Genomic DNA, 25669 nt, shown 5'->3' with positions numbered 1-25669 from the left:
GTGAGGCTTTGAAGCAAGTCCTGGCGTGAGGTCGGATGGCCCTGAGTTCGAATCCTCGCCCCAGCATTCTTGCCTGCTCAGTTTGACAGCGATTGTTAAGTGCTGGGGCTCGTGCCGAGTCCTTCACGGACATCAGCCCATCCCCTTAGTCTTCATTACAACCCAGGGGCCCTCAAACCGGCCTTCTGTCCCCCCCGGGGGTGCTTGGTGATGTCTGGAGACGGTCAGCTGTTGCACCTGGGAGGGGCGTGCTGCTGGCCTCTGTGGGTAGGGGCCGGGGAGGCCGCGGCTGCACCCCGTCCAGCCTGGGGCAGCCCCACAAGTAGAGTCAGTCAGCCCAAGGCGCTGTTGGCGAGGCTGAGACACCTGCCTGGTCGTCACCTGTTGTGCAGAGAAGGAACAAGGCTGAGGGGAGGCTGCTGCAGCCAGGCCCGTGTGGTATGTGGTGCCTGTGACAGCCCCGCGACGGTGATGGTAACAGACCACCAGCTCGTCTGGTTGACTGACACTCTCCAAACGTCCTCTCTGGGTCAGTGCTGGGATTCCCTCGGCTCGCGCTGGCACCCAGCTGCCCCCCGAGGGCCGCTGCTGACCACAGCCGAGGCCCGCGACCCTGCGGAGCACTCAGGCCCTCTCCTGGCCGTCCCACGACACCGTGTGTCATCCCCTTTTGACATTTCCTCGGGAGGCAGCAAGGTCCTCGGGGGCAGCGCTGGGCTGGGCTTTCCTGCTCCCTGTCCCTAAGCTCTAGGTGTCTGCGCAGAGCCGGGCTGCCCCAGGCCCCCGGAAGCCCTGGGGTCCATGGGCAGCACCCCAGGCGGCCCCTCTGGGGAACAGACGTGCTGTTTGCAAACCTCCGCCCAGAGGCTGCGAGATGGGCTGGAGGGGCCCGGTTTGGGGACACGCTCCTCGCCCACGCACAGGCCTGCCGGGTCTGGCAACACTCGGGACATCCTTATGCTGAGAAGTGATCCCTCGTTTACCTGAAATTCAAATGTCCTGTGTCTTATCTCAGCGCTACTTCCTGGACCCCCCCCACCCCGCCCCCCACTTTATTATTTCGTGTAAACGTTTTATCGAGGCGTGAAATACACGGACAGAAAGGGGCGCAAATCGTAACCGACCGGATGCGTGGGATTTCACAAAGCACGCACCCCGGGTAGCCAGCACCCAGATCTAGAGATGGGATGTGACCCTGGATGACCCCTGTGCCCCTCCGGGCCTCGCACCCCCCCAGAGCTAAGCACCTTCTTTATTCCCAGCCCCATACATGGCCCGAACTGCTTTGGGGGATCGGTGTGAGGAAGCACATAGTATGCTCTCGTGGCCTGGCTGCTTTCTCTTGACACCACGTCCCGAGCCGCATCCCTGTGGCCGGGTGCCTCATCTGTTCTCAGCGATCTAGAATATTCCATCACGATAGGGCACCCTTTGTTTCCCCATCCCAGGCTGATGGGCATTTCTAGTCTGAGGGTCTTATGAATAAAGCTGCACAGAATATTCTGGCACGATCCTGCTTTGGATTTTACCCTCACATTTGACAGACATCACCAGTTACTGCGAGGGGCACCGACTGTTCTGTACGGCCGTCCCCGTGGGCGTGGGGGCCCGAGCCGTCCTGCCCTCTCTGGTCATCCAGCACGGCCGCCCCTGTCGCCCGCGCAAAGCCGGGGCTTAGTTTGCTTTGAGGGGTTGAAAGAACACCAGCTCCCTCTCCCTGGAGAGATCAGTTCAGGGCATCTCAGAGACAATGCCCGTCAAGGATTAACTTTGGGGCGCAGCACTTGGATTTGCATGCATTTTGACTGAGGACCCAGGCAACTGCCATGCAAATGTTTAGGGAAATGTCTCCCTTGGGCCCCGGGAGAGGATCAGATTGAGTGGACGTGGAGCAGGGACCTGCTGGGCTCCGCCCGTGTGGGGTGTCCTCGTTATAGCCACCAAAGGCTGCCTGGACCCCCCACCCTAGCAGTCACGAGTGGGACCATTCCTGGGCTCCTTGAATGACTCCAGCACCCCAACCCCGAGTCCCCGCAGTGCTGGATGAAAGTGGATAATAAAGGATTCCTGCCCTGGCCCCGGCCTGGCTCCTGGGCCCATCAGATCTGTGCTGTCAGAGTCCTGGAAAAAATAGCCTGCCTGTGGCTCTTTTGGGTCATGGGAAGCCTCGGGGAGATGCCGTGTTCTGAGGAGGACCAAGAGGGCACCCAGAGCAGCCAGCCGAGAGGGGAGGACGAAGGTCTACAGGCAGAGCTAGCGCACATGACGCTTCTAGCAAACAGGGATGTTTCTAAAAACTGCAAATTAGCGGCCGGCGTGTGAGGCTCCTGGGCGATGTTGACATGACAACGCGGCCTGCCGCTCTCTGCTGCGCATCCTGGTTGCCTCCCGGCCTGGAAGGTATGTGAACTGTGGCCCCGGGAGGGCTCGATCCCGGGCTGTCCAGGGGGCGGCCCTCGTCGTAGCCGGAGGACAAGCCCCGCCGCAGCCCTGCTGAGAGCTCTCCCTCCTGTTCATATGCCTCTCCTTCAAATGGACTCTGTCTCTCAAGTCTTTTTCTCCGTGGAACTAATGTTAGAATGTTTTTTGGAAAGTGAAAAAAAAAAAAAAATTCAATCTGGCCGCTTCTCCGCACCGGCCCATACATGCTTTATTTCTTCCCATGCCACGACCACCACCCGCCCCACCGGGCAGGCCCCTGGCTTCTTTCTTTGGGGTCTGTTCCTGCCATTAGGCTGTAAGCTCTGCCCCGGGGTCAGATCTCAGCCTGTCTTGTCCCCAGACTGCATGCAGTAGGTGCTCCATAAATGTCTGTGGACACAATTGCCCCACCTGATAAATGGTGTGCTTCTTTGTCGTTGCTAATGACGAAAACACCCTCTGATCTTGCCTGTGGGGCTTTGAGATATCAGCATCTCCCCAGAACGGGCAAGGAAGCAGCAGCCCCGGGGTTTCCCACCCCCAGAACGAGGAGCAGAAAGGACCCATAATCACTGGGAAAGCAGCCAGAATGGGCCTCCGGGGGTGTCAGGGGCCCACACCCAGGCTCTAACATCTAGGGGGTCGGTGATGAGGACAGAAAGGAGCTACAGGGTCTGGAGTCCGCCCCTCACTGGTCTGAGGAGTCCACCCCAGTCACTTTGAAGGGCTGCGTGCCTGAGTGCTAGAAGCTTCCAGAAGCTTCCAGCCAGCCTTCAGGTATCTGTAGCAGGAAGTCGATGCTCGGGCAGCAAAGGCTCATTGTTAGAGCTCAGGCATTTCGTGAATGGTTTCGCAATGCTCACATTTGCCCTCTTTTTCTCTCTGAGAGGGACAGCTGGGGAGAGAGGTCTGCTCTGTGGCAGCACCGGGGACCATTGGAGGTCGCCTGAGCTGTGACAGCCAGTGTAGGTCTGAAAATGGCCTGGTTTTCTGACCCGGCTGCTGGCTGGAGTCCCTGGGGAGCTGTAGCAATACTGAGCTGGGCCCCACCCCAGAGGTTCTGGTGCAATTGGTCTGGACTCGAAGAATTTAAAAAATTCCCTCGGGAATTCTGATGCACATCCAAACAGAGAGGCAGCATGTTAATGCATCTTTGCCAATAGGGGTAATATTAACTGCCCTTTATTGGGCATCTTCTGCATACTAGATATTTGTTTTAAGATTTTATTTATTTATTTGAGGGAGAGATATAGAGTGAGCACAAGCAGGGGGAGCAGCAGGCTGAGGGAGGTGGAGAAGCAGGCTCCCCGCTGAGCAGGGAGCCCGATGTGGGGCTCAATCCTGGGACCCTGGGATCACAACCTGAGCTGAAGGCAGACGCTTAACCGACTAAGCCACCCATGCACCCCTTGTTGTTTTTTTTTTAATGTTATGAACTGCAGACCCTGCAGGGAGCCCTCATGATGGAAGCAGCAGACTGGGTGACAGGCGCTAGGGAATGGTGGGGCCTGTGGAGAGCTGTGGCTCAGTGCAGCCCACGTCAGCGTCCTAGGGAGCAGACCCAGTGTGCAGGAGCTTCTGTTGAGTCGAAAGAAACAGGAACTGTGAATTTTCATGCGGAAGTATGTCAGCGACTGATTCAGGTGAAAGAGGGTGGGGAGGACCAGTCGTGTCCAGAGGTTGGATGGAGCCAGCAGGTGGCGGGGTTGGTGCCTTTCTTCATTGCAATATCCATGGGAGTTAGGGGGTTGGGGAGATTGTTCCGGATTATTTGGATGAGCCCAGAGTCATCACAAGGGTCTTTTAAATATGGAAGGGAGAGGCAGGAGGGCCAATGTCGGAGTGAGGAAGATAAGACAGGCCTCTCCTGCCTTTGAAAATGGGAGAAGAGACCATGCATCAGGGGGTTTGGGTGGCCTCTAGATGCCAAGAAAGGCAAGAAAACAGATTTTTCCCTAGAGCCTCCGGGAGGAACGCAGCCCTGTTGACACCTTGACTTTAGCCCAGTGAGACCTGTTCCAGATGTCTGACCCCGAGAACTGGGAGGGGACAATTGAGGGCTGTGTTAAGTCACCGAAGTTGTGGCGCTTTGTTATAGCAGCCGTAGGAACCTCGTGCCAGCTGAGCAAGGGGTGGCGGTGCCGCGCTCTGAACCCAGGCAGCCTGACTCTGCAGCCTCAGAAGGCATGGACTCAACCCCAGAGCCTGGATTTCCTGCGACAGCCCTGATTTCAGTATTTGTCTCTGCATAAGAGACCGAGTTTGGGACAACCCAGCTCTGTCTGCAGGACAAGCAGGGACTTCTCCCACAAACATTTTCCTCAATAGCTTTCAAACCCCCGTGTGGCAAGGACCTCAGTAACCCTAACATCCTTTCCCCCCATAGTAACAGACCCCTGACTATAAGCAGAGGCTGCCCCAATATGCCCCATGCTTCCTAGCCTCCCTGGGGCTAGGCATGGTCATGTGACTGGCATAGGCCAGTGGGAGGCACTCTTAGAGGCGAGAGATACACCGAGCTGAGCCATCCTGGACCAAGCAGACAGGGTGTCGCCTTAGGAAAGGGACCCACAGTCTTCTCAGGGTGGGAATTTGGAAGGGTCAGCAGTAGGCGTGGAGGGCACCAGAGGCCTTTACTAAAAAGCTCTCTGTGAAAGATCATGTTTTCATCTCCCAGAAAATCTGCTAATTGAATCCCCCCCCCCCTTATCAGTTGACTTAGCTTTGGCTAGAGAGGCTTCACAAAGTTTTTGGGGGTCTTAGATTTTTTGAGCTTGCAACTCTGCCATCCTCGTGCGCCAAAATCGTTGCTTGAGCTCCAGCCATCGATGTTCTTTCCAGCTGGGGTGTGTGGGGGGAGGGGGAGGAGAAAGGAGCAGAGAAGGGTGTCCTCTGCTCCTTTTAAGAACACTTTCCGCACCGCTGTGTCACATGGCCACATCTCACTGCAAGGAAAACGTGTCTTTATCCTGGGTGGTGCTGTGACCAGCTGAAATTACAGCTGGGGTGAGAGAGGAGCACAGGTACCACAGACAACCCACCCTCTCTGCTGTGTTCTTCCCAAATCAGATCTGTTCAGGAGGACCATCTGAGGATGGGGGGGTAGTTTGACGTCACAGTGTTGCTCCATTTAAGTTGATTGGCCGTGTGGCCTTAGACAAGCCCAGGACCCCTCTGGGCCTCTTTTGCTCATCTTCAAAATAACTAAAGTGGAATAACATGGTGTTGAGCATGTCTTTCGGCAGAATCCTTGTCTACAAGGCTAAGAATCGTCTCCTTTTTAGGCACAGGATATATCATGATACACAAATAAAATGAGGGTAAGGCATGTGTGGTGCATCTTTGGTGTCCGGCCGCCCAGGCCTCCTCTCTTGGCCTTCCTGGCTTCACGCCCCCCACTGGCCCCCCGCTTCCTGGCCAGACTCAGATGCAGGTTTTGGACTGCAAAGTACGCAGCAAACCACACACCAACACCGGCTCTACCGGCCGATTAACATTTTGTTTGTTTTAAAGATTTTATTTATTTTTATTTGAGAGAGAGAGTGAGCAAGAGAGAGCACGAGCAGGGAGGAGGAGCAGAGGCAGGGAGAGAAGCAGACTCCCCGCCGAGCAGGGAGCCTGACGTGGGGCTCGATCCCAGGACCCCCGGGATCATGATCAGAGCTGGAGGCAGATGCGTCAGCCACCCAGCCACCCGGACGCCCCCCGCAGCGGTGACCATTTTAACAGGAATAAGGTAAGAACTGTGCCTGTTTCCTCTTGCTGCTGTAACAAGTGACCATGCACGTGGAGGCTCGAGCAGCACAGATTTCTTCTCCTGCAGATCTGGAGGCCAGAAGTTCCACACGGGCCTGAGGGGCTGCGTTCCTTCTGGAGGCTCCGGGGGACGGGGAGAACCCATTTCCTGCTCATCTGGGTTGTGGGCAGAGTCCAGAGCCACGTGGCTGGAGGCCTGACGCCTTTGGAAGGCAACAGTCTGCCTACCACAGGAATGAAGTCCTGGGTGTCCGAGAGTGGTGCGTAACAAATGGGGGCGTTTCCAGAAACCGAACTGTCACTTAGCAATGAGGGTTGCGTTCGGTCTGAGGGCTGTCAGCAGCCAGTCAGGTGGAGGCCAGGTGTGGGCAGGGTGGCCGGGAGGCCCTGGCCAAGCCGCAGGCCACGGTGTCATTTCCCCCCGCTTCTGAGCTGTCCTGGACAAGTGTTTGTTATTTCTGGCCCCGGGGGTTTCCTGCCTCCTCGGCCAGCTCCTGCCCCCACGCACAGCTCGGAAGGCCAGCTCACTCTTTCGGGCACACGCTGCCCCATCCAACGATACCTCCTGAAATGCTGGGCCCGAGGCAGAGGGTCTCTCCTGTCGCCACCCACGGCCCGGCTCCACCAGGGGACAGCTCCCCTTTGGAGAGGTTAAGGACCGAGTGGCCACAGGTGGTCGTTTCATTGAGGCCCAGATTGTGGGGTGCTCACATCAGCACCCAGCTCTGGCAGGGGCTGGGGAGGCAGGCCGGGGAGGGGGTGGTGCTTGAGCGCCTGGGCTGCGGAATCCCACTGCCTGGGTTCAGATCCAGGCTCTACCTGTGAGCTGTGGAGACTGGAGCGTGTTTCTTAACTTCTCTGTGCCTTGCTTTCCTCTCTTATGAAAGGTGAATAATGATGGCATTTCCCTCAAGGGATGGTGGATTAAGTGAGATAATCAGTGCCAACTGCTTGCTCTGGGGAGAGCCTGGGTTGGTAATCCCACTGCTATTACTGCCGTGGGGGCAGCACCTGCTCCAGCTGTGGGCTCGGTGGGCGACCCCTATCAGCTGAGGCTCTGTCTGGGCATCATGTGTGCAGGGGCCTGGGGTGCTCGTGGTGGGGCAGGGAGCTGCCACGGGGTCCTCCCAGGTTTGTGCTTCCTGCAAAGTTCTAAAAGCAGCAATTCACCCTTTTTACTCTGGATTCTGTTACACTTTTATAGTTGGTGTGAGGCGGCTTTGACCTTGGATCTCACCCCGCTCAGCACCAGGGGTGTCTAGTCACAGCTCTGCCCAAATTTCTAAGGCTCATTTGTTCTTTCTTTCTTTTTTTTTTTTCTTTCTTTCTTTCTTTCTTTCTTTCTTTCTTTCTTTCTTTCCTTTCTTTCTTTCTTTCTTTCTTCTTTCTTTCTTTTTCTTTTTTAAAAAGATTTTATTTATTTATTCATGAGAGACACAGAGAGAGGCAGAGACACAGGCAGAGGGAGAAGCAGGCTCCCTGCAGGGAGCTTGACATGGGACTCGATCCCGGGACCAAGGCTGGTGCTTAACCACTGAGCCACCCAGATGTCCCTCTAAGGCTGTTTCTAAAGGGCAGATGCTGTCCAGGACTATCCCATGTGATCCTCAATGTCCCTTGCAGAAAAGGGGGGATTACCCGCAGTCTATATAGACAGTAATAATAACAGGAGATCCTTGCTTAGCACTTCCTGGGGACCAGGGTCCGTGCCAAGTATCTCAAGAATCCAAGAGGAAGGTGCACCTGGGTAGGACGCCTCAGCAGTTGAGCGTCTGCCTTCAGCCCAGGGCGTGACCCTGGGGTCCTGGGATCAAGTCCCGCATTGGGCTCCCTGCAGGGAGTGTGCTTCTCCCTCTGCGTGTGTCTCTGCCTCTGTCTCTGTGTGTCTCTCAGGAATAAATAAATAAAATCTTAAAAAAAAACAAAAACAAAAAAGAATCCAAGAGGTAGCCTGTCCTGCAGAGAGGGAACTAGCTCAGCGTCCCTTACAAATGGGAGGAGGTAGCAGGAATCCCAACATCAGGCTGGTCTCACTCAGCCTGCACTCTTTCTTCTGTCGCCTGATTAAACAATAATTCCAGTTTTTTAATTTCCCCCGAAATGCCATCTTCCTCCGTGACACCGTGCTGAGCACATTTGGACGTGGGAAGACAAGGGGAAAAGTCACTGCCTCCTAGTCGAGGGTTGCTTGTTCTGATAGATGTCCTTGCAAAGCCACATCGCTTTGCAAAGAGAAGCATCGGTTGTACAAGATGAATGTTGTGCCCGTCTAGATCAGATTTAGAAAGCCCCACGCTGAGAGTTGTGCTACTTAGAAATATTGCTCATTATTAGCTTGCTTTTACCATTTGGTAAGAAATTGAAATCCCCCATCAAGTAAATGAATTGCTCTTAGTTTAAAAGAATAGCCTCGGATTTCCACTTTTTTCTTTTTCTTTCTAAATAAAGCCTCAGGAAGAGAAGAGGGACATGTGGACATTACGGGTTAATTTTGTTGTGTGCTTGTAAAATTCCAAGGTGTGTGCAAATGAGAACAAACTCGGGGATGCGGATATTAGCTTCAACTTGCCGCGCTCGCGCCACTTCTTAACTCACTTTGAAAAATCCAATGACGTTAAAAAAAAAAAAATCTCTAGCACGCTGCTAGGGTAAATAGAAAACACTGTTACTTGCCAGAAGCAATAATCATCATTGTCGTTATTAGCTGGGACATTTTGAGCATTTACTCTGTGGCAGGAAGCGCCGGAATGCTTTCCAGACTGTGTGACGTGTGCCTCCTCGTGGATGTTACCCTGCGAGGCTGGCTCCATTATTCCCATTTTACAGATGAAGAAACTGAGGTCCAAGCGATCCAACAGGGGTGTCAATGAAGACACGCAACCTATTTCAATCCACCTTTTTAATGGACCTGAATTGCCATGTTCCCTTCTCCTCGACCCTGACTTCAACTCACCTAGCTTCTATCGTCCTTCAGAGCTGAGAAACGTCGCCCAGCATCACCCCTCCACCTGCAGCCCAGGCTGGAGAATGCCCTCGCCCCTCCCAGCTCTGTAGCTCAGAGGCACCCACCGGGGCCTGTGCATATGCACCCTTGTCCTCGAGTGCAGGCCGGCTCCTCCAGGGCAGGGACAGAGTCCCACCGCCCCCTCTCCCCAGCCAGGGCACGTGGTGGGTGCTCAGGGAACACTTGTTGAGTAGATGAGTGAAGGAAGCAAAAGCGGAGAGCAGGTCAAAGTCCGGCAGAGCTGCGGTGCCCACCCACGGGCGCAAGGGTGCTCGCGGTGATCCTTGCCTTGGGTTTCAGTGATGCTGTGTCTGTTTTCAGGGCCGCTGCTCTGAGCCTCTTCCCTCACGTACAAAATGGGATGATACAGGAAGGGAACCACACTATTGCAACTCATTATGTGAGTTAATACTCTAGAGTCCGGAGCCTCTCCTGGCGCAGAACAAATGCTCAAAAATCTCAATAACAGTAACGTGAGTTATTATCATGATATCTATTATCTGTCTACGTGTGATTTCTATTTACGGCAGGTGGTGTTGGTTTTCCATTTACTGTAGTGTTGTGAGGTTTTATTTAAAAATGAACTATTTGGCTTTTATTTTTTTATTTTATTTTTTAAAGATTTTATTTATTTATTCATGAGAGACACAGAGAGAGACACACACACACACACACACAGAGGCAGAGACACAGGCAGAGGGAGAAGCAGGCTCCATGAGGGGGGCCCGATGTGGGACTCGATCCCGGGACCCCAAGCTGAAGGCAGATGCCCAACCGCTGAGCCCCCCAGGAGTCCCAGTATTTGGTTTTAAAAAGTGAGTTGAAAATAAGTAAATATCAGTGGAGTGGTCCAAATCCTGCAGTGGTATTGAGCGATGGGGTAACAAGACCACAGGGGAAGTAACTCAGTTTGGGGCAGCTTTTATAATCGCCCCCGGTCACCTGGAGGCCAGTGCCAGGCTGCCCTCTGCGCGGCCCAGGGGCGCCGGGTTGGCAGAAAGGCCAAAGGTCGGAGGAGGAGACTGAATAAACCTGTCCAGGATCTTGGATGTGCTGCCACGCAGGGCAGCCTCCACCCCAGACTGGGGCTGGTATTTTTAGCACACAGGCACCCTGCACAGCCTCCTACACTCTGACCAAATTTAGAAATCTCAAGAGGTCTTTCCACTTCCACGCCCTCAGTAGGAGCAATGAATGAAAAGGCCTCCAGCTGCCAGTCTGGCTAGAGCCAACCCTCACGTTTGCAGGGCTCTCTCTGTTGACTGGTAGGGAAGCCCCAAGATTTACCCAGCAGTGACAGAAAGCGAGCTGCAGGGTCACGTGTGTGGTCTGGGTGTACTTCCGCAAAAGCACAACAAAACCCCCCACGTGCGAGTGTGTCTGGGCTGTAGAACCAGGAGAGAAGTGGGGGAGGCAGCCCCCCTCTGCACAGGCTGCTAACCACGGGAATGGGGGTAGAGTGGGGTAGGGGGTGGCGCTGGGGGCTGGGGAGAGGAGGAACTGTGCTCTTATCAACGGTTTATATGTACTGGTTCCTTTGTAAAAACAAGTATGTGTTACTTCTGTAATGGGAAAACCCCGAGCATCAAAAGTCTAAAAACATCCCAAGGCTGAAAAGCCTCAACTTGAACGCTCCTAAGGAATTTCAGCTCATTGCTTCCCAGGCTTCCCAGCGGAGGACCCTCGGTGACTCTGACACCTGCACCCCCACCCGCACCCCCGCTCTTTCCTGGTCGCCCAGATGTTCCTGGGAGGCTCTGGCTCTGGGCTCTGGTCCCCTGGGGCTTACTCCACCCCCACCCCCCCAACCAGGCCCCAGGAGGGGGCATGGCCAGGGCTGGCCAATCAGAGCACGGCCTGTCTCTGGCTCCCTGGGGTTGGGCCTGGCCCCTTGCAGGGAGATAACTGCAGACGTTGCTGGAAACAGAAGACCCAAAACCCTTTGCTGCAGTTACTGTGGAAGCTCCCATCCCACGAACCAATTCATTCCCTGTTGGCAGAGCTGGTCTGAGGCTTGTCTGAGTTGGGATTGGGCCTCTGTGAGCAAAGGAGGCAGTGCACCCACGAACCCACATGGCTGATGGCCAAACGCTCAGGAGTGCTGCTTGTCGGTTGTTAGACATGGCCAATGTTAAAGTTAAATAATAGAAGTTTATAATTAAATGAGTTATATTAAAGCCAAAGGTAGTAAATACTCAGAACATATCCCTCCTTGGCTTATTTTGAGACACTGTACGGTTATCTATGCCCTTGGGGTTACTTACTCTGTTGTCTCTCTATAGTAGAAATGCCACATGGTGATGTGCACCTGGTGGGGGTCTCTTCCCAACTCCACGCCCAGGGAGCCACGCTGGTGGCTTGGAACCTGCCATAGAGGGAGAACCAACATGGTTCTCCCACCCAAAGCTCCCAAAACACTTACCAGCTGAAAGGAGGCCAGGCAACACAGCAGGGGCTCGTCTGTTCTTCAGGAACCCCGAGTAATAGGAAAGAGAGAGATCAAGAGCGTAAGCATCTTCAGGGCGAGAACCATGCTATCTCTCATTTTCCCAGCATCTAGCGGAGACATTTGATTTATGTGTGATGATTGACTTGAGGAAATGAGCATCCGAGAAGTCAAGGGCTTCGCCCGAGGTCACCGGAGGGGGTAAGGCCCTGGGCACAGCTACTCAGGATCCTGAGCCCCATCTTGGGATCTTTCGTGCAGTGCTCTCCGACACCTCCCTGACTGAAGGACCCCCACGGGGTGGCTTGGCCAAAATGCTCTGCCGCCAGCCACGGAGGACAGTCTGCTCCTCCCAGGGGTCCTGATGTTCAAGGCCTCTGTTTCCAGCGCTCATGTCTTGGCAGCTTGCAACTTTGCAAGGTGATTTCAGCAAGTTCCTGGGCACAGCATGTAATAACACGGAGTCCCAAGGTAGAGGGGGGAGCATGGCTTTTCAAAATACATGCAGCAGAAACCAAAAGGACAAATAGACAAATCCACAATTATAGTTGAAGACCTCAGCACTCTCCTCTCTAAGCTGTTGAAAGAACAAAAAGACAGAAAACCAGTAGGGATATAAAAGACTCAGATAACATGAGTAAGTTGACTTAACTGATGCTTTAGGACATTCCACCCAACAGCCAGACACGCATTTTTCCCAAGGGCACACTGTACCTTGAACCAGGTAGACCTTCCTCCAGATAATAACAAATCCTAACAAATTGAAGAGAATGACATCAAAGTATTCTCTGCTCATAATGTAATAAATCTGGAAATCACTAATGGAAAGGTTATCTGGGAAATTCCCAAAGATTTGAAAGTTAAACATACTTCTAAATAACCCATGGGTCCAAGTGGGAATCTCAAGGGAAAGTAGAAAATATTTTGAACTGACTAAAAATAAAAAACACAACATATCAAGATTTATAAGATGCAAATAAAGCAGTCCTGAGAGAGAATTTTATAACATCAAGTGCTTAGGTTAGAAAATAAAAAGTAGTTTCGAGTGAATTACCCAATCTTCCACCTTAAGAAATTGGAAGAAGAGGGATCCCTGGGTGGCTCAGCTATTGAGCGCCTGCCTTTGGCCCAGGGTGTGATCCTGGGGACCTGGGATCGAGTCCCTCATCAGGCTCCCCACAGTGAGTCTGCTTCTCCCTCTGCCTATGTCTCTACCTCTCAGTCTGTGTCTCTCATGAATAAATAAATAAAATCTTTAAGAAATATATTAAAAAAAGAAACTGGAAAAAAGAGTTGCAAGTTTAATCTGCAGGAATGAAATGATAAGGATAAGAACAGAAATCAATAGAATTAAATCAGGAAAACGAGAGAGAAAATTAATGAAACAAAAAGATGCTTCTTTAAAAAGATGAACAAAATCGATAAACCTCCAGCCAGACTGACCATGGCAGAGAGAAGACAAAAATCTGCAGTGTTAGGAAGGAAGGAAGGAATTGCTATAGACTCTCCAGACATGACAAAGATAATAAAGGAATATCACAAACAACTTTATTCCCTAGAATCTGACAGGTGAGATGAAATGGGCAAATGCCTGAAAGACATGAACTACCAAAGCTACTCATGCAAAAATACTCAGCCATAAAAAAGAATGATATTTTGCCATTTGTGATGGCATGGATGGATCTGGAGGGTATAATGCTAAGCGAAATAAGTTAGAAAGATAAATGCCATGTGATTTTACTTGTATGTGAAATTTAAGATACAAAACAAATGAAAAAAAAAAAAAGAGACAAACAAACACCAGACTCTTAAATAAATACAGAGAACACACTCTGTTGCCAGAAGGAATGTGAGTGGGGGAATGGGTAGGAAAAAAGAAAGAAAAAGAAAGAATAGATAACCGGAATAATCCCATAGTTATCAAAGAAATGGAATTCACAGTTACAATGTTCTAATTAAGAAAACTGGGGATCCCTGGGTGGCTCAGCGGTTTGGCACCTGCCTTCGGCCCAGGGCGTGATCCTGGAGTCCTGGGATTGAATCCCACGTTGGGCTTCCTGCGTGGAGCCTGCTTCTCCTCTGTCTGTGTCTCTCTGCCTCTCTATCTGTGTCTCTCAAGAAAATAAAAAAAAAAAAAAAAGAAAAGAAAAGAAAATAAAATCTTAAAAAGAAAGAAAACGCCAGGCCAGATGTCTTCACTGATAAATACTACCATACAAGGAGGAAATAATCTTAATTTCACACAAACTCTTCTAGAAAACAGGAAAGGAGGGAACACTTCCTAATTCATTTTATGAGGCTAGCATTACCCTAATACCAAACATATTACAAGAAAACTATAGACCAATATTGCTTGTGAAAATAAAAGAAATAATGCTCAACAAAATATTATCAAATCAACTCTGGCAAAACTTAAAAAAGATAATACATCATGCCCAAGTCAGGTTTATCCTGAAAGGCAAAGCTGAGTCAACAGTAGAAAACCAGCCAATGCCATCCATCATATACTAGACACAGAGAAAGCATATAATCATCTTAATTGATGCAGAAGAAGCACTTGACAAAATTCAACATTCATTCATGATGAATTCTCAGCAAACTGGTAACAGAAAGAAATGGCCTCAACCCAATAAAGGGCATTTACAAAAAACTTATAGCTAACATAATGGCCTAAAACTCAATGTTCTTCCCCCAAATTGGGAGCAAGGCAAAAATGTCTATTCTCACAACTCCTGTTTGGGGTCATACTGGAGGTCCTAGCCAGTGTAATATGGCAGGAAAATAAAAAACAGATTGGAGAGGGAGAAATAAAATTGTCTCTATTTGCAGATGGCATGATTGTCTACAAAACATAAAGGGGTCTACAAACAGACCACCAGAACTGATTTTAAGTGAGTTTAGCAAGGTTGCGGGATACAAGGTCAATATGCAAAACTCAGCTGCACATTTCTATACTAGCAATGAATGATGAGAAATCAGAATTTCAGAAACGGTACAATTTACAATAGAATCAAAGCCCAAAACAAACCAGACAACCATGAAGAACTTTGGTATAAATCCAACATCTGTGCAAGATTTATATGCTGAAGACTACAAACAGTGATGAAAGAAACCAAAGACCTCACTAAATGGAGAGATATACTGTGTTCGTGGATTGAAAGACCATATTGTTAAAATGTTAAATTCCTTCCAAAAGGATCTATAAATGTATATCCCCCCCCCCCCCACCACCAAATGTCTCAGCCACATTTTCTTGTACAAATCAACAAGTGTATTTGATGGTTTCTAGGGAAAGGGAAAAGATCAAAATTTAGGAAAAGAAGAACAGTGTTGGAGGACTCACATTTTCTGTTTTGATGCTTACGCTAAAGTTAGAATAATCAAGGCAGCCTGGTACTGTTGAAAAACTGGATCAGTGGAACAGAATGGAGTCCAGAAATAGATCCCCACATGTGTGGCCAATTTGCTTTGGGCACAGCTGCAAGGAGAATTCAATGGACAAAGGATAGCTTCTTCAGTAAGTGGCACTGTGACAATTGGGCATCCACGGTGAAAAAAAATGAACCTGGATCTACACCTTGCAAATTTGACTCAAAATGGATCACAGACTTGAACGCAAAGCATAGAATTACACAACTTCTAGAAATAAGCCTAGGAAAATATCCCGTGGCCTTGAGTTATGCAAAGCTTACACATGCCACTCACAGAACGATCCATCAATGATAGGATAAATTGGATTAAATAAGATAAAGGTTTTTTAAAAATCTGCTCTTTTGAAAATTCCATTAAGAGAATGAAAAGACAAGACCATGAGAAAGTATCTGCAAAACATATATCTGATAAAGAACTTGTGTCCCGAGTCCGTAAATAACTCTCCAACAACCCAATTTTTAAAAATAGTTAAAAGGTTTGACCATTTTACCCAAGAAGATAGGCAGATGACAAAGAAGCCCATGGGAGCATTTTCAAAATCACTAGTTATTGGTGAAATGCAAATTAAAACCACCAGGAGATATCACTGCATACCCACCCACGAGGATGGCTAAAAACAAAACAGAGCAAACTCTGACAAAACGAAGGGATGATGAGGCTGAGGAGCACTTGGAATGCTCATCCCCGGCTGGCGGGAGGCCAGAATGGGACACTCACTTGGGGAAACAGTTTGGCAGTTTGTGAGGAAGTTTGACATACATCTACCCTATGACCCAGAACTCTCACCTTGAGAGCAACGAGAATACATGTTTATGCACCAGTGTTTATAATGGCTTCATTCATAATCTTCCCGGACTGGGAACAACTTGCATGTCCTTGAGCTGGTGCACGGATAAGAAATTGCAGAGTGTCGTACAATGGAATGTGACTCAGAAATCAAAAGGAAGGAACAGTGATCCACACAGGAGCAGGGCTGAATCTCAGAGTCATTCTGTTGAACAAGAGAAGCCAGACCCAAATACGTAGTGTACGCTCCTTCTCTGTGACACGCGGGGAATGAAACCAGTAGTTGCTAGGGGCGCGGAGTAGGGTGCGGCTGGCTACGAAGCCAGATGGAGTGACAGACGTGATCTGAGTCTTGACCGTGATGATTTGTCAAAACTTCATCGAATTGTACACAAAAGGAGAATTACACGGTACGTAAGTTATACCTCAAAAAAAAAATATGTAAGAAAAAGGAAAAAAAGTGTCCTTGGACAATGGCACTAAGAAATCTGGTATCCATTTCACTTAGATAAAAAGTGTGATTGGTAAACGGATTTGCATTTGGCCGACATTTGAAGGCCCCACCTTCCCATGACTAATTTCTGATTTTTCATGGAATTTTTTTTAAACAAAAAAATTGAAAACCATGAGCAAGTATCTATCTATAGTATCCATCCATCCATCCATCCATCCATCCATCCATCCATCCATGCTGGGATCACCCTACCTGGCTAAATAAAAAGTAGGAATAATTTCTTTTAGAAGATTTTATGTACTTATTTGAGAATGAAGGAGCACTAGAGAGAGCAGAGAGCCTGATGGCCAGGGGCGGGGGGGTGGGGGGGAGGGTGGGTACTCGATCCCAGGACCCTGGGATCACGACCTGAACTGCAGGCAGATGATTAACCGACTGAGCCACCCAGGCGCCCCTGAAAGGTAGGAATAATTTTTAAGAAGACCCAGCTGGTCTCTTTCTGAAATGGGTCTGTATGACTCAGAGCGGAACATTGCCCTGACATAGGACAGGAAAGCTTGCCAGGTCAGACAAATGCATTTTCCAGCGGTCAATTAGTCTTGTTCGTGCTCTACATGATACATGTCCTGTCAGCCTGCAAGAGTAACTCGTTGCCGACGGCAGATCCTGAATCTTCTGGCCATCTCCCTCCCCTTCCCACGGATTATGCTCTGTCACTGTAAAACAGCTGTCACACTCTCAGGTCACCTGAGTGTGTGATCTCAGTGCTAAACCATGGAGGAGGCCCAGCAAATTCCACAACACGGGTCACATGTCACTTCCAGAGCTCTGCCTTCTTCCATTCCTTCTGGAACAAAACCAGTTGACAGGTCACCAGAGAGATGCTGAGTCGCTCTTTTGGGGTAGAATCACCTAGAATGAGATGCTTAGGGCCTGGCTCCTTAAAGCATCTTCAGTTTTTCCAACATTTGTGCAGACAGGGAAGACACCAGCCTGGAGAGCAGGTGGCCGCCTCCCCATGTCCCCCCAGGGCTGGCTTTGCACCAGAACTGCTTATGGAAAATGCTCATTCTCAGGTGACAGCCTTGCAAGATTCTAATTCTGTGGGTCTTCAGGGGTCTGGTCCTGGAGTCTGTACTTTTCACAAGCTCCCTGGATAACACCCGCCCCTCAACCCAGAGATTCCTGAACTACTGTCACTTGAGGGCCTTGGGACAGCTGGAAATTCCCCCCAAGGTGACGGCATCAGGTGAAGGTCAGGTGTGTTGTGTGGCCAGACACAGGCAGAGCTGCACTTCAGGAGGAGCCCTGCTAAGCCAAAGCAGATGGAGTGACCAGGTGACCGGCACAATGACAAGGACATATCCAAGTGCCAGGTGACGCTGCTGCGAGCAAGACCCAGGCACTCGGTATAGGCTGCCGCCCACGCAGGAAGCCCCCCCACCAGACTGGGGAGCCCCTGTAGACCACGTGGGCGTGCCACCCCCTGGCTCCTGCTGCCCAACAGACAGCAGGACAGACAGCAGCCCCCGCGACTCCTTCCTTTCTACCCCACGCTCCCACCTCCTCCAGCAAAGGCACCAGGCTGCAACCTGGCAGCGTGTGAACAATAGGGCTCTTTGCAGTTTCTTGAAAAACTACTTGCATTTAGATTTGGTTTGGACATTCAGCAGTCAAGACAGGGGTCATTCGTGCGGGATCGTGTGTCAACATTTTGGGGATCATGTTCTAAATTCCAGGCTGACAAAGTCAAAAAAAGATGGAGGTCACCCGTTGTGGCCACTTCCAGGGAAGGTCATGCAGGGCTGACCCCGTGGCCTCCAGTGTTGGCCCCGGGGGGCAAGTGTTCCAGGGGTCTCACTGCTAAGTGGGACGTGTCTGCCGGTGAAGTCTGATTTTCTCCACCTCCTCCAAAAGTGTCCTACTTTCAAATACTAGCTTTTTGAAGGAGGTGGCATCAGAACTGGGGGCTGGTTTAATGCTGCTCCATGGCTGGGACAGAACCAGCATGTTTATTCTTGGATTTCCCTCTTTTTTTTTTTTTTTTAAGATTTTATTTATTTATGCATGAGAGACAGAGAGAGATAGAGACACAGGCAGAGGGAGAAGCAGACTCCCTGTGGGGAGCCTGATGCGGGACTCGATCCCCGGACCCTGGGATCACACCCTGGGCCGAAGGCAGACACTCGACCACCGAGCCACCCAGGTGCCCCTTGGATTTCCTTTAAAATCAATTTTTGAACTCCTGAGGGCAGCTGTGTTTGAATCTTCCTGTACCAGCCGCAAACCCGGGCAGCATGCCTCTGCAATGAAACTGGTTTCTTTTTCTGCTTAAGACAAATTATTTAACTGACAAAATGGTTGTTTTTATCTAATAGAGAAATCCTAGAATCTCTTTAAAAATGGTTTTGTCAGTATTCCTGGATAATTTCAACGCTGCCAGCAGGTTGCTCTCATTTTGGCAGGGGGAAAAGAAGTTCTCATGCGGAGCTTCTCCCCGCAAACGAGTGCATGCTTCCAGTCTTCGGGTGGCTGGCAAGGGACAGGGCTGCCTCAGGAAAGGTTAAACAGCCTTTTCTACCAATTTAGTGACTGCTGCTGATTGACTTAAGGTGATTCATTGTCTAGCATGATATTTGCTGCTGTTATTTGACCAATTCTGCTAGTCCAGGCCTCGGGATGTAATTATAGTCACTATCAGGATGAGTCTTTTAATCAGCGACCTCTGGACTCATATACAAACTGTCATATTTCATTAGCAGGAAGTGACAGCCACGTGCTGTTTCAGCTCATTTGCTTGCTCCTTTGGGGAATATTTCACCATGACAGCTATTTGCAGCCTCCCTATATGGTCTCCTGTGGCTGGCTTCCAGCCACGGTGACTCAGTTAAGAGGGGTTTTATTGTTGTTTTACCAAATTTTTGATCCTCGCAAGTGCAGTGAGCGTCCCACGCAGGATTCTCCCTGCGACCCCGTGGAAAAACCGGCATGTGAGTCTTTTGAAATCCCAAACCATGTATACTGGAGGACAATGATTTAATGAGACGAGGCTCATAATCATAGCTATGGCTTGGAAGTGACACCGAAGTGACCACAGTGGCATCATCATCTGAGCAGCCACTTTGAATATGCATTTTGTCTGATACACTCAATTAGTAATCAACTGCTAGAAGAAGATGGGGGGCACGTGGAAACAGTCGATTATTTGAGGCTTTGACCGGACGTGCTTAGTAGCACTGCCCATTAACGCTGGATCGTCACAGAGAGAATACGTTCGTAGGGGTTGTTTGCTGAGCTTCTCAGTGGTTATCAAGAAGTGTTAATGTTTCTGGGGCACCTGGGTGGCTCAGTGGTTGAGCCTCTGCCTTGGGCTCAGCTCATGATCCCGGGGTCCCGGGATCGAGTCCCGCATCGGGCTCCCTGCATGGAGCCTGCTTCTCCCTCTGCCTGTGTCTCTGCTTCTCTCTGTGTGTCTCTCATGAATAAATAAAATCTTAAAAAACAAAAAAACAGTGTTAACATTTCTAAAGGAAACACCACCTGGAAAATAAGCATCCCTTGGCATTTTCAGGAGGTGGGCACTTCATAATATGAACCGCTCCCTGCCCCGTCCCCAAGCCTTTCAGTAACTGACTTTGAACAATAAATGGCATCCTGTCAGGCCTTAGGTTTGTTTGAAAAGCATCCTTTGGACAGTAAAGCTGTTGTCAAACAATGTTGTAATCTAAGCACCCTTCCTCCTAGACAGAGACGTTAAATTGTGCAAGAGATGTACATTCCAGAATGGTTTCCTGCTGGATCTCAGAACCGTTTCGAGGTGCTCTGAAACGCAGAGCCGAGGGATGAAGTGAAGGCCCCTTTCTGCGCCGCCCCGGGTGCGAGAAGCCTTCCTGCTCTTCTAGAAGGCGGATCGCTTTCTGTTCATCTTTCTGTACCGCACAGAACGGACCAAACTAACCGCCGAGACTTTGTTATACCTCCGTGTTCTGATCAGTCTCCAGTAGCTGCCGGGGCTGTCCGATGTTGGAAAAGAAAGAAATGCCTGCCCTCTTGTGGGGACTGTTGTCCTGGCTCCTGTCACGGAAATCCCAGGTACTCCTGGAGCATTTGAGGCCTCGTGCACTTGAGGAGGAACAGATGAGTCTCCCTTTCCCCCCCGGGTGTCTGTCTGGTGGGAGCCTGGGCACGACTGCATCAAAGCTGAGCGTGTGCATTTGGTCCTATGTAATATCTCCTCCAGGTGTGCCGCATGCAAAAAACCCCCCACAAAAAAACCACCGTAAATTACCTATAAAATACTTACCCCTCTTTTTAGTTTCTAGTAATTAAATATCCACAAAAGGTTATAAAATAATTTCAGTACATCATACCTGCATATCAATAAAAGGTTATAAAATAATTAACAAGCAAAGCAATGACTAATATTCACTGATATTAATTAATATTAATTCACGAATATTCAGAGCTCTTGGTGGAGTGGAGATACACACTGGGCTTGCATTTTTCAAACACGCTTCTTTTTAAATTAAAAGAATTCAATTGTAGTAAAATACACAGTAAAAAAATATTTGCTCTCTTCACCATTTCTGTGCATACAGTCCAGTGCGTACAGTCCATTACATTGTTGTGCCACCGGTCTCCAGAGCTTTCACTGTCTTGCAAAACTGAAACTCTACCCCCATTCAACACTGACTCCCCATTCCCTCCCCCCAGCGCCTGGTAACCACTGGGCTACTTTCTGTAGCTTTGAATCAGATGAACTCCAAGCACCCCAGGTAAGTGGAATCCTATGGTGGTATTTGCCTTCTGGGCCTGGCTTATCTCATTGGGCATAATGTCTTCAATCTTCATCCCTCATCAGAGCTTCCTTTTTTTTTTTTTTTTAAATATTTTATTTATTTATTCATGAGAGACACAGAGAGAGACAGAGAGAGGCAGGCAGAGACACAGGCAGAGGAAGAAGCAGGCTCCATGCAGGGAGCCTGATGTGGGACTCAATCCCAGGACTCCAGGATCATACTCTAGGGCAAGGGCAGCGCTGAACCACTGAGCCACCCGGGCTGCCTGCTTCCTTCCTTTTTAAGGCTGAATTATGTTCTCCCATATGGAGAGAGCACATTTTATTTATCCATTCATCCAGTGGCGGACATTTGGGTTCCTTCCACCTTTTGGCTGTTGTGACTATTGTGCTATTGCCACATGCATGGGTGTGCAAGTATCTCTTGAGACCCTCCTTGCAATTGTTTTGGGTATATAACCAAATTGCTGGATCATGCGGTGATTCTATTTTTCATTTTTTGATCAATGACACTATTTTCCACAGTTTACATTTGGCTGCACCAGTTTACATTTCCACCACCAGTGCACAAGGCTCCAATTTCTCCACATCCTCACCAGGCAAAGGTGAAGATTTATTTTTTATTTTCTATTAATTAATTAATTAATTACTTTTTAAAAAAGACTTTATTTATTCAAGAGAGACAGAGAAAGGGAGGCAGAGACACAGGCAGAGGGAGAAGCAGGCTCCTTGCTTCTGGATAGATCCAGAAGCAGGACTGGATCCCAGGTCTCTAGGATCACACCCTGGGCTGCAGGCGGCGCTAAACTGCTGCGCCCCCCGGGCTGCCCAGATTTTTTTTTTTAGAACCATCATTCATATAAAACAAAGAGCAACTTTAAGTCATTTCATTTTATTAAGTTATGCAAAATATCCTTAAACAACAAATAAGGTGTTATAAAAATTCAAATAGTCACAATAATAGCTTACAATAGGCTACAGAATTTAAGCCTCATTACGTGAACTCAATTAATATGCTGTCATGAAAAGAATATAATCCCCTTCCAGCTGGAAAGTGCTTCTACGTGTTCACTTTATACAGGGCTTTTGGACTTGGAAGACTGGCAGGCCAGCATTTTAAGAATATGAGAGATGGGGGGGGGGAGTCCTTACACAAGGTACCTGTGTAGCAAATCATCGTGAAGCATGCTTTTAATATCTCACAACTTTATTTGCCAAATAGATTTCAATAAAGCTGAAAAAGTGAAATGTGGGACCTATGGGTGATTTTATACCAGGAGGAGGAAAGTTCAGAGCAAAAACAACTGCTGAGGTAAGAGGAAAAGTATGAAAAAGATATCATTATAAACACGGGTACTAGTTAATTAGTTACTAGTTAATTAGTTACTAGTTAATTAGGGAATTGCTTAACTAGTTAATTAGGCACTAGTTAATTAGTACCAAAGAGGCATTTCGCAGGCTTCTCGACGCTGAGGAAAGTCTCTTCCACTGGCAAAGGAGAAATACTCACCAATTCTAGGGCATGACACACGAAGCACATTTCACTATCAGTACACATTTCATTATGTTTCTTCTCACTCTGCTAATTATTTAAAAAAGTATCAACAAAGTAGTTTTAACAAAACAAAAGAGTGATGAACTGTATAGTAGTAGGTGACAGTAGCTCACCAGGGAAATTTCACACCTGCCAGAAAACATAATTTAGGAAGAATACAAACTCAAAGTGAGCCTTGCCATACATCAAAGTAAAATAACTATGCATTACCATCTAATCTAGAAGATTCCATCTTCTACTCATTCCCCCCCCCAACTACTAAGATCTTTTTGTTGAATTTAGGAGGAATTAAACGCATTACAGTAACTTTAAACTATGGAAAATTCATTTGTATTAAAAAGGATATAATATCAGTTTTTTAGGTCTAAAAAATGCTATTTGGAATAGAAAGGGTGTGTACAATTTAACATATAGTCTCCCAGCTTTGGCTGTTTGCACTGAAGCACTAAATAGTCTGTACGACAACTGAAATAACTAGTATCCCCCTCAAATCACTGCCCATTCATTGCAGGCCACCTTGCCAGTATCAAGTGAATGAATTCATAGGTTTGAGGTTTTATCCTCCAATTTAAGATCTAGGCCTTTTATAAAATACCTGCAATGTTTTTTTGAAATATCCAGTGAAAAACACATGCAAACAATTCCTGGCACTAACCTCAAACTTTGGAAAAACTGAGACCATCCATTGTCATGAACTTAATTGTTTCAAAGAGATTCTATGAAACTTCTAACTTGCTGAAGAGCTGACCCCTATAAACACGGGCTCTGAATCTCTGTCACTTATCCATCACAGGTCACTTTGTTCAGGCCCTGGTTTCCGGCCATGACGCCCCTGCAGCCGACAGGAGCCACCTCTCCCGGGGACTGTTGCACTCTCACAGCGGACACCTCCTTCGCGGCATCTTCTTGGAGAAAAGGAACAGGGTTTGGGCAAATTGAAAATAAAGTCAAGGAATCAGTGCATATACATTTCGGAAATAATCACTTGGTTTTTAAACACAGCAAATGTCTTAGAAAAGGATTTTTTCCATTTATAAGACATTCATATAAGTATTCTGATGGCACCTATGTGCTTCAGGGGATTTTGCACCTCAGCCCTCTAGCTTTTAGGGCTGGATAATCTGCTGGGGGCTGTCCTGTGCATTGCACAGTGTTGGGAGCACACCCGGCCACTACCAGGGATGGGTGGATGCCAGAAGAATGCTCCTCCTCGCTTGTGACAACCAAAAAATGTTTCCAGGCACTGCCATATGTTCGCTGGGAAGCAGGATCGCCCCCGGCTGAGCGGGCTGAACATGGATCCTGCGGACCTATATGGTGGCTGAGCTGCTCGCCCGTCTTGTTTTGGTGTTCACGGAAGGACACCACCAGCCTGAAAAAAAGGCAGCTGCTCGCAGGGCACTTGTCCCTACTGCCAGCGAACACATGCAGAGTCAGTTCGGGGTCACGCGTTGTGCTAGGCACCCAGCGCGAGCCACACCCAGGTCCAGAACCATCCCTGCCCACCCTCCAGTGGCTTATAAAATAGTCAGCTCCACTTTGGGAGTTTAAAAATAGGTCACTGTAAATCCGATGATAGTCATCCCTCTACCCACTTCCCAAATTACTCCCCAGGAACACCCACGGGACTTCACCGCCTGCCCGGGAGCCCACCCTCCCCAGAGCTCCACCTCCTGTCGGGGCAAGGTTGGAAGATATGTTTGCTGGTGGTTTCCTGAAGCATCCTGCGGGGCGTCCGGGGAGAGCACTAAGCTGCGTCTCACGGATGCAAAGGCTGAGCCACTGACACAGCAAAGTAGAAGCCAGACCATTATCTGGATAATACAGGTCAAAAACCCTTGAAATGCAAATTAAGTATTTTTTGCCAACATAAGCCGGTGTACTCTTTCCATTCATGCTTTGTCTGGGGTGCGACAGCTGACCATCCCGCATGCAAGATATGTTTTAATGCACCCAGTCTGATTGCTGTCCGTTTTTAAACCTCCGAGGCTTGCCCACCTCTGCCCTCTGGAAGGCGAGCAGCAGGGCAGGCTGCCTCCTGGGTGCTCTGCATGACCTGGTCCGAGCGTCGCTCCTGTTTCAGACACCGGTGTAGGTCCAGCGGGAGGGGGTGTAAACGTGGGTCCACTTTCATCCCTTTGATTTTGTTCATCATTAACTTCAGCGCCACTGTCTTGGAAGCTCAGGGTTGGCTTGGATGAGGAGTCGTCACCCCACCACAGAGGCCCATGGCCAGCGTGGAGGCCCCTATGCTTTAACTCTGCTGCACTGCAAACAGGTCACCAACCAAGGGCGACACCTTCAAAAACTTTTCCGTCGTCCCCTATCATTCGGTCTCCTAGTGAAGGCTAGTCTTATTCAGACAGAATTTGGCCCAAGATTTTTAGAGGCTCTAATAGATAATTAAAAGAAAACACTGCATTCAGATATCAAGCGAGAGCCATCAGGTGCCTAATTAGCCGGGAAGTCACACATTTGTAGGGACATTATAGGGTCCCAGTTAGAGCATGGATCCCAGTAGCCTGGCCTCTGGATCCCGTTATGGTGGTTGGAAGATTTGAGGTGGATCGCACCTGTTTATTATCTTCTCCAGTAAAGGGCTGTGTTCATTATTTGCTTGTTTGTTTTAGTGGGAACGAATGAACCCTGCTAACGCCAGGCCTGGTGTGGACTCGAGGGTCAGGCCCGCCTTGGAAGGGAGCTCAGTGTGGGCGGAGCTGGCACTTACTGAAGAATCAGATAAATGTGACGCCGAGCACCAGGTGGGGATGTGCAAAGCAGAGGCACAGCCTTAGGGTGTATGTGAGATGGGGCTGACCGGTTCAGGGGTCAGAGCTGAGATCTCTGGGATCCAGAGGTGAGATCCTAGGGATCTGTGGGTGAGTCAGCAGGAATTCCAGGCAAAGATAAGGGTGAATCTCACCTGGCTGGGACGGGTGGGATGCTGTTAGCCACGCCCAAGGTCCCAGTCCTCAGAGCCCTGGGTGCACAGGGAAGGTGTTCAGGTGGTTGGGTAG

General features: G+C 49.2%; 1 long non-coding RNA gene across 2 annotated transcripts; it reads left to right on the top strand.

Moving 5' to 3' along the window:
- The first annotated feature begins 855 nt into the window (after window positions 1-855).
- On the top strand, window positions 856-25262 carry LOC112932258 (uncharacterized). Of its 2 annotated transcripts, XR_011996853.1 has the most exons (5): window positions 856-6157; window positions 6245-6437; window positions 20044-21702; window positions 22320-22409; window positions 23446-25262. It is a non-coding gene; the product is annotated as an uncharacterized lncRNA (long non-coding RNA). The 2 variants fall into 2 exon arrangements; XR_011996854.1 differs by having other exon boundaries at window positions 20044-20391; window positions 21623-25262.
- The last annotated feature ends 407 nt before the right edge of the window (window positions 25263-25669 follow it).

This window comes from Vulpes vulpes, chromosome 14, assembly GCF_048418805.1.
Source record: "Vulpes vulpes isolate BD-2025 chromosome 14, VulVul3, whole genome shotgun sequence".
NCBI classification, from domain to species: Eukaryota; Metazoa; Chordata; class Mammalia; order Carnivora; family Canidae; genus Vulpes; species Vulpes vulpes.
Note: the sequence above shows the minus strand (reverse complement) of the source record. Positions and strands in the feature narration are given on the sequence as shown.